The sequence below is a fragment of the Hyperolius riggenbachi genome, chromosome 2 (assembly GCF_040937935.1).
Source record: "Hyperolius riggenbachi isolate aHypRig1 chromosome 2, aHypRig1.pri, whole genome shotgun sequence".
NCBI classification, from domain to species: Eukaryota; Metazoa; Chordata; class Amphibia; order Anura; family Hyperoliidae; genus Hyperolius; species Hyperolius riggenbachi.
The window spans coordinates 35,773,906-35,782,215 of NC_090647.1; the positions used below are offsets into that span (position 1 = coordinate 35,773,906).

The window sequence follows — 8,310 nt, forward strand, 5'->3', positions numbered from 1 at the left end:
TTCGGTTGGAGACACGAAATCGTCATTACGGGAGTGAAATTTCGATTACGAAATTGTAAATTACGATTTGAAAATTATTACTGAAATTACGAATTTAGGTCGTAATGTTAAATTTCGCATTCGTAATAAAAGCAGTTCGAAATATTCGAAAATTTCGGCTCATCTCTAGGCGGAAGTAGGGGCCCTCGTCATCTTACCCTCCAAATTTCCCACTGGTGGCTCTGTTACCTGCAAGACCTGGCCAGGATGCATGCACAACTGCACTTGCACACCCTGTATGCGTGTCCGTCTCAATCACGCTCCCGTCACCATAAGCATTCTCATGCACGCGAGAATGCATGGGTTATTCTTTTGAGAACCGCACATGTACAGAACACTCCTGGCGACAATAGGGCGATTGAGATGAGCGTGGGTGGGCCTCACATACACAGTTGTGCATGACTCCCGGCCAGATCGTGAAGGTAATGGAGCCGCAACTTCGAGCAAGAAAACAGAGGAGACCCAGATGATGCTGAGGGACCTCATGGACTACGGGGCTAGAGGAAGCCCCATCTCTCAGTTCATGTTCCGCTTAACCACCCTTATGGTAAAGAACCCCTTCTAAATGGATTGTAAAAACTTTTTTCCCATATGCAGTTCATGTTCCCTTGTAATGTGTCCAGAGCATATCCTTGTACAAGCCTTGGGACAAAAAGTTATTCTGCCAAACATTTGTATTGCCCTGATGTATTCATACATGTTAATTAGGTTCCCCTTTCAGCCATCTTTTTTCCAAGCTGAATAATCCCAGTTTGTCCAACCTTTCAGAGATCTTCCATCCCTGTGATTAATTTAGTTGTCGTCTTTGTAGCTGGTCTAGAAAGTCATGTCCTTCCTACACAGAGGTGCTCAAAACTGTATCCTATATTCGAGATGTGGCCTCACAAGTGAGTAATACAGAGTAGTATACCAGAATCTCATGATTTTATTTCCCATTTTGTGCATCCCAGAATTGTATTTGCTTTAGCTACTGCTGCTTGGCATTGTATATGGTTACCTAACTTGTTATCATCAACCAGTGGGGTTGATTCACTATCACTATAGCCCCCCTTACTGCACACTTAGCTTGCCTTATCAGAGTTAACACCCCTATTCAGAGTTACAGTGCCTTATACGAGTTAACATGCCTTATCAGAGTTAACACGCCTTATCAGAGTAGCATAGCAAGTGCTATGAACTTATGCCTGCTAATTGGCAATGACGAAAGCTCCACTTATCCTGCCCTGAGCCCCTGCAGGACCAATCACTTTAAAGAACTTTATCCCTGCACTTTAATTGGCCCAATAGGCTTCCGGTCACTTGATAGGGCACTTTAACGCTGATAAGACATGTTAACTCTGATAAGGCACATCAACCCTGATAAGGCACATTAACTCTGCTAAGCGTGCAGTAAGGGGAGCTATAGTGATAGTAAATCAGTAGAGAAGCTCAGCACAGTGGAAAGCCTTGTGACAGTGCAAGTCTGGTGAAGGGAGAAATGGTTGTAAGCAGAGGAAGTCAGAAGATAGCAGTATGCATAAGCAGAAATATATAAAAATATATATAAAGAAATATATAAGCAGAAATATAATAAAATACCTTTAACCACTTTACCCCCGCGCGTACGTATTTCTCCGCCCCTTTTTCCATCCTTTAAAAACCAGGGACGGAGAAACACGTACTTTCCGCGTTCCCGACGCTGTCCGCGCTCCCGCTCGTAAACACGCCGCCCGCCGCTAGTAAAACCGCCGCCGCCCGCTCGCCCGGAGATCAATGAACGGGAAAATCCATTCCCGTTCGTTGATCTAAGCCCCACAATGACCCGCTGCTCTCCTATGGGCAGCGCGATCATTGTGAGAAGAAACTCACGTGTCCAGCCTCCTTATTCTTCCTCCAAGCTTCCGGAAGGAGGCTTGGAGGTCGCAATAAAGCAAAAAGTTACTGTGGCCATCTTGTGGCCAAATAGTAAACTACACCCTACACATTTTTCACATACAAATAAATGACTTTTACACAAAAAATTAACTCATTACCTCCCACACTCCCCATTTTTTTTTTTTTTTTGTAATTAAAAAAAAATTCAAAAATTTACAATTAAAAAAAATACATAATTAGTTACCTTAGGGACTGAACTTTTTAAATATTTAAGTCAAGAGGGTATAACACTGTTACTTTATAAACTATGGGCTTGTAATTAGGGATGGACGCAAAACTGAAAAAAATGCACCTTTATTTCCAAATGAAATATTGGCGCCAAACATTGTGATAGGGACATAATTTAAACGGTTTTATAACCGGGACAAAAGGGCACATAAATTTCATGGGTTTTAATTACAGTAGCATGCATTATTTAAAAACTATAATGGCCGAAAACTGAAAAATAATTTTTTTTTCCCCCACATTTTTCCTATTTTCCCATTAAAACACATTTAGAAAAAAATAATTCTTGGCATAATGTCCCACCTAAAGAAAGCCTAATTGGTGGCGGAAAAAACAAGATATAGTTCATTTCATTGCGATAAGTAATGATAAAGTTATAGACGAATGAATGGAAGGAGCGCTGAAAGGTGAAAATTGCTCTGGTGGTCAGGGGGTAAAACCCCTCAGTGGTGAAGTGGTTAATGACTAATTATCCAAGGTTATTGCAAGCTTTCAAAACGTTAAGTTTCTACTTTAGGCATTATACAGAACTGGGACAGAACCGTACAACAGTGTATGTAATATACAAAGACATATAGGATTCGGTTGGCTCAATCTGACATGATGTCACACAGTATTACCTCCTTTGACGCTCTCTGCTCATAAGACTACTGCAGCTCTCTGCATATAAGACCCCTGGAGCTCTCTGTACGTTAGACTCCTGCAGCTCTCTGCACATAAGACTCCTGCAGCTTTCTGCGCATCATACTCCTGCAGCTCTCTTTTCATTAGACTCCTGCAGCTTTCTGCATATCATACTCCTGCAGCTCTTTGCACATAAGACTCCTGCAGCTCTCTGCACATCATACTTGTGCAGCCCTCTGCACAGAAGGCCCCTGCAATTCTCTGCACATTAGACTCCTGCAGCTCTCTGCACATTAGGCTCCTGCAGCTCTCTGCACATAAGACCCCTGCAATTCTCTGCACATTACACTCCTGCAGCTCTCTGCACATAAGACTCCTGCAGCTCTCTGCACATTAGGCTCCTGCAGCTCTCTGCACATAAGACCCTAACAATTCTCTGCACATTAGACTCCTGCAGCTCTCTGCACATAAGACTCCTGCAGCTCTCTGCACATTAGACTCCTGCAGCTCTCTGCACATAAGACTCCTGAAGCTCTCTGCACATTAGGCTCCTGCAGCTCTCTGCACAGAAGGCCCCTGCAATTCTCTGCACATTAGACTCCTGCAGCTCTCTGCACATTAGGCTCCTGCAGCTCTCTGCACATAAGACCCCTGCAATTCTCTGCACATTACACTCCTGCAGCTCTCTGCACATAAGACTCCTGCAGCTCTCTGCACATTAGGCTCCTGCAGCTCTCTGCACATAAGACCCTAACAATTCTCTGCACATTAGACTCCTGCAGCTCTCTGCACATAAGACTCCTGCAGCTCTCTGCACATTAGACTCCTGCAGCTCTCTGCACATAAGACTCCTGAAGCTCTCTGCACATTAGGCTCCTGCAGCTCTCTGCACATAAGACCCTCACAATTCTCTGCACATTAGACTCCTGCAGCTCTTTGCACATAAGACTCCTGCAGCTCTCTGCACATTAGACTCCTGCAGCTCTCTGCACATAAGACCCCTGCACCTCTCTGTACATTAGACTCCTGCAGCTCTCTGCACATAAAACTCCTGCAGCTCTCTGCACATTAGACTCCTGCAGCTTTCTGCACATCATACTCCCAAAGCTTACTATATGTCAGAATCCTGCAGCTCTCTGCATATTAGACTCCTATAGCTTTCTGCACATTGCATCTCTTTTCCACAATTGTCTTATCTGCTCGTTTGTTGGGCAGTTAAGTGTCCCATCTGCCACTCACAGCTGCCATTTGAGTGCAATTTAAATGCAGCCCAATGGCAGTGGTTGTAACACCACACATGTGAAGCTCTGCTCCCGGTGGCATTACCATGCAGCATAAACCCGTCTCATGTCACGCCTGAGCATGACAACCTCCTGCTCTTATGCAACTGCGTGGAAGGGGGAAGGGGCGTAACAATAGGCCCTGAAAGGGATGCCTCCGCAGGGGGGTCCAGAAGCCACAGGGGGCCCATGGGGGAAAAGTTTGAGAAACTGACAGCTAAGGGCATGGAGAAAAAGACGTTTTCTGCTCTCGCACCATTGTTTTATTGACTGCATGTGTCCACCACACAGATAAGGACTCATACACACTTTGGAATTTGTACACTGTCTCTGCTCCCTAGGGTTCGTAAAAAAACATCTGTCTCTCACTGCTGCAAAGTTCTGATGACTTCATGTACAACCTAAGAAACAAAGGAGTTACATTTTGAAAAAAAAAGTTGTAGACTGTCCCTTATCCAGCAATCACTCCAAAAGGATTCCTAGATTCTTATCACACAAAGGCTAGTGGCCTTATGGTGTCTGATAACTGACACAGTGGAGTGGGTAAGATAGATGTTTGATGTCCCTGCCTCATTGAGAGCTTGTTGTCTCATACTGAGTCCAAGATCCTGTAATAACAGTATCAATCAGTGACAATCTGAATGTTTTGCCAAAGTTACAGTGAATACTATATCTTATGCTCAGCATGTCATTGTTGTTCCTCCATATAGCATGTGCTCTCATGTAGTAAAATAATACGGCTGTGTGTGTGTGTGTGTGTGTACTGGGAGCTGCAATGAGGGACTTGTCGGCTGAAAGGGGCTGGAGGAAGCCCCAAGTTAGTAGATCTAGGGGTAGCATAGATTGCCTGACATTTCCGTTAAGTCTAAGTGTTTTTATCTGCATGGGGAAAACACACTGGGCCTCAGTTTTCCTGTGCAGAAAGCGAGGGGGGTGGGGGGGCCCTATCCAAAGTTTCGCAGGGGGGCCCAGTGATGTCTAGTTTCACCCCTGGAAGGGAGGCACCTGTCTGCTGCTCAAGTCAAGCCCTATCAAGCTCCCAGCCGGTGGACGAGAGTATCTGACAAGAGCCTGTCAAATGCTCATGGAAAAGAGGCCTAAGACTCCTGCGGCTCCCTGCGCATCATACTCATAGCTCCCAAATAAAGAGACTGTCCCTTTTTGGGAACGAAATCCCTCTGTCCCCCTTTCTTCTGCTTCTACTGAAAATGTGTTTAATCGACACATTAGAAAGGACCAGTGTAGCTTAATTGATAAAATTACATCTTTTGCTTTTTAATTCTTTGTGATTTCATGACTAGGGGAGTGGCAGGGGTGTGGCATGGGGTGTGTCAGGGGTGTGTCTTTAAGTGTCCCTCTTTCTTAACTAAAAACAAATGTAAATGGTATGCATACTCCTGCAGGTCTTTGCACATCAGACACCTGTAGCTCTTTGAGGACAGTGAGTGACATGACTATGTATTCTGTAAAGCGCTGCAGAAGATGTCAGTGCTATACAAATACATAATAATATTCAAATGGCAGAACATAAGACTATGACTATGGCAGGGATTTGATTGTAAGCTCCCCTGAGGACAGTCAGTGACACCACTATGTGCTCTATAAAGTTTTATCAGCCAAATCACAGTTCCCCTCTCCTCCCTCCGAACACAGCCCCCTTGGCCTCTCTCATTTAGGAAACAGCTCCCCCTTCATCTGTTAGGACACAGCCCCCTGTAGTAACATAAATGGAGAGTGGGCCACTGAGCTTCCCACTCTATTCACATTAGAGGTAGGGATGCTCACTAGAGATGTAGCGAACGGTTCGCCGGCGAACGGTTCCAGGCAAACTTTAGTGGTTCGCGTTGGCCTACACCAGGCGAACTTTTGCAGAAGTTCGATTCGCCCTATAATGCACTATGAGGGTCAACTTTGACCCTCTGCATCACAGTCAGCACTCAGCAGGCACATTGTAGCCATTCAGGCTACACTAAGCCCTGGAGCCCCACCCCCCCTTATATAAGGCAGGCTCGCCGGCCATTACACTCACTCGTGTCCCTGCTAGAGACAGACTAGGGACAGTTGCTGCAGACTTGTTCTCCTAGGGACAGATTAGTTAGGTTCTTGGCTGCTTAGCTTGCTCCTGGCTGATTGTTATTGCTTTTATAGCACCCCTCAACAGCTCTTTTCAGAGTTCATCCTGTACCTTTTTTTTTCTGTGTGTCAAACTGACACTTTTGTTGCATGCACAGCCTTGCTAATTCATAGTGTGTGTGCCACTGCCAGCAGCCCAGTACATTCAGTGAGTACCTGTGTGTGTGACAGGGAGCTGCACATTGTACTACCCAGTACTGCATATACCCAGTACCTGTTGTGTTTACTTAACCCACCTCATCACTGCATATACCTAGCTTTGTGTTGAGTGAACCCAGCTCACTGCATCTAACTACCTGTTGTGTTGAGTGAACCCAGCTCCCTGCATCTAACTACCTGTTATGTTGAGTGAACCCAGCTCACTGTATCTAAGTACCTTTGCTGTTCAGTGAACCCACCTCACTGCATCTAGCTACCTTTACTGTTCAGTGAACCCATCTCACTGCATATAACTACCTGTTGTGTTGAGTGAACTCACCTCACTGCATATAACTACCTTTTGTGTTGAGTGAACCCAGCTCACTGCATTTAACTACCTTTACTGTTCAGTGAACCCACCTCACTGCATCTAACTACCTGTTGTGTTGAGTGAACCCAGCTCACTGCTTATAACTACCTTTATTGTTCAGTGAACCCAGCTCACTGCATCTAACTACCTGTTGTGTTCAGTGAACCCAGCTCACTGCATCTAACTACCTTTACTGTTCAGTGAACCCACCTCACTGCATATAACTAACTACCTGTTGTGTTCTGTGAACCCACCTCAGTGCATATAACTACCTGTTGTGTTGGGTGAACCCAGCTCACTGCATCTACCTAGCATCCCCCCGAGATGGACAAAATGGACAAACCAGGTAGAGGAAGAGGTAGAGGCAGACCCAGAGGAAGGCTACCAGGCACCGGCAGGTCTGTGTGAGGTGGTGTTGCTGTGATTTCGTGCGGACCTGGCCCAAAATACAGTGCTCAGAAGAAGGCATGTGCCATCACTTCCCAAAATTGTGAGGATGTGCTTGAGTATTTAACACAGAACACCTCATCTCCCGCAGCCACCAGCTCTACAACAAGCACCACATCCGCTGCATTTGACACTTCGCAGGAGTTATTTGGTGGTGGTGAAATCACTGATTCACAGCCACTACTGCAACAACAAGAAGAAGGCGCAGGTACACCACCTCATACGTCTGAGTTAGATCTATAGTATGGACGTAATGTGTGAGGAGGGGGATGATGAACCACCTGAAGTTGGTGCAGCTGAGGAGGTGTCTGAGGAAAGTGAAGCTGGCCAGGAGGATTATGATGACGATTATACAAATGCCACGTATGTTCCCAGTAGAGGAGATGACCAGGGGGACAGTTCAGAGGGGGAGTCAGAGAGGAGTAGGAGGAGACGACTCCATGATAGAAGCAGAGGGAGCTCGTCCTCAGAAACAGCTGGGGGCAGTGTCCGGCGCCATGTATCGCCAGCTATGGCCAGCCAGCCAACATGCCCTTTAACGTCAGCTGCTGATGCCACCGTAGCGCCATCACCCCAGGGGGGCTCAGCGGTTTGGAAATTTTTTAACATGTGTGTCTCAGATCGGAGCAAAGCCATCTGTTCTCTCTGCCAGCAAAAATTGAGCCGTGGAAAGGCCAACTCTCACGTAGGGACAAGTGCCTTACGAAGGCACCTGGAGAGAAGGCACAAACAGTGATGGCAAGAACACCTGAGGAAAAGCAGCACCCAAAAGACAAGCCACCCACCTTCTCCTCTTACTCCTTCAGGTGCATCGTCTTCATCCGCTTTCTCCCTTGCACCTTCACAGCCACCCTCCTCCACACCGCCTCTTCCCTTGAGCGGTTCCTTCTCTTCTGCCCACAGCAGTACCCAGCTGTCCGTGAAGGAAGTATTTGAACGTAAGAAGAAGCAAATGTCTGCCAGTCACCCTCTTGCCCGGCGTCTGAAAGCTGGCGTGGCGGAACTATTAGCTCGCCAGCTATTACCATACAAGCTGGTGGAGTCGGAGGCTTTCCGTAAGTTTGTGGCCATTGGTACACCGCAGTGGAAGATACCAGGCCGCAATTATATTTCACAAAAGGCCATACCCAAACTGTACCG

The 8,310-nt window shown here is 46.3% G+C and overlaps 1 pseudogene; it reads right to left on the reverse strand.

Annotated features, from left to right (window-relative positions):
• LOC137544767 (odorant receptor 131-2-like) overlaps window positions 1–340 on the reverse strand; it is a 2,994-nt pseudogene extending 2,654 nt beyond the window's left edge.
• Between the last annotated feature and the right edge of the window lie 7,970 nt (window positions 341–8,310).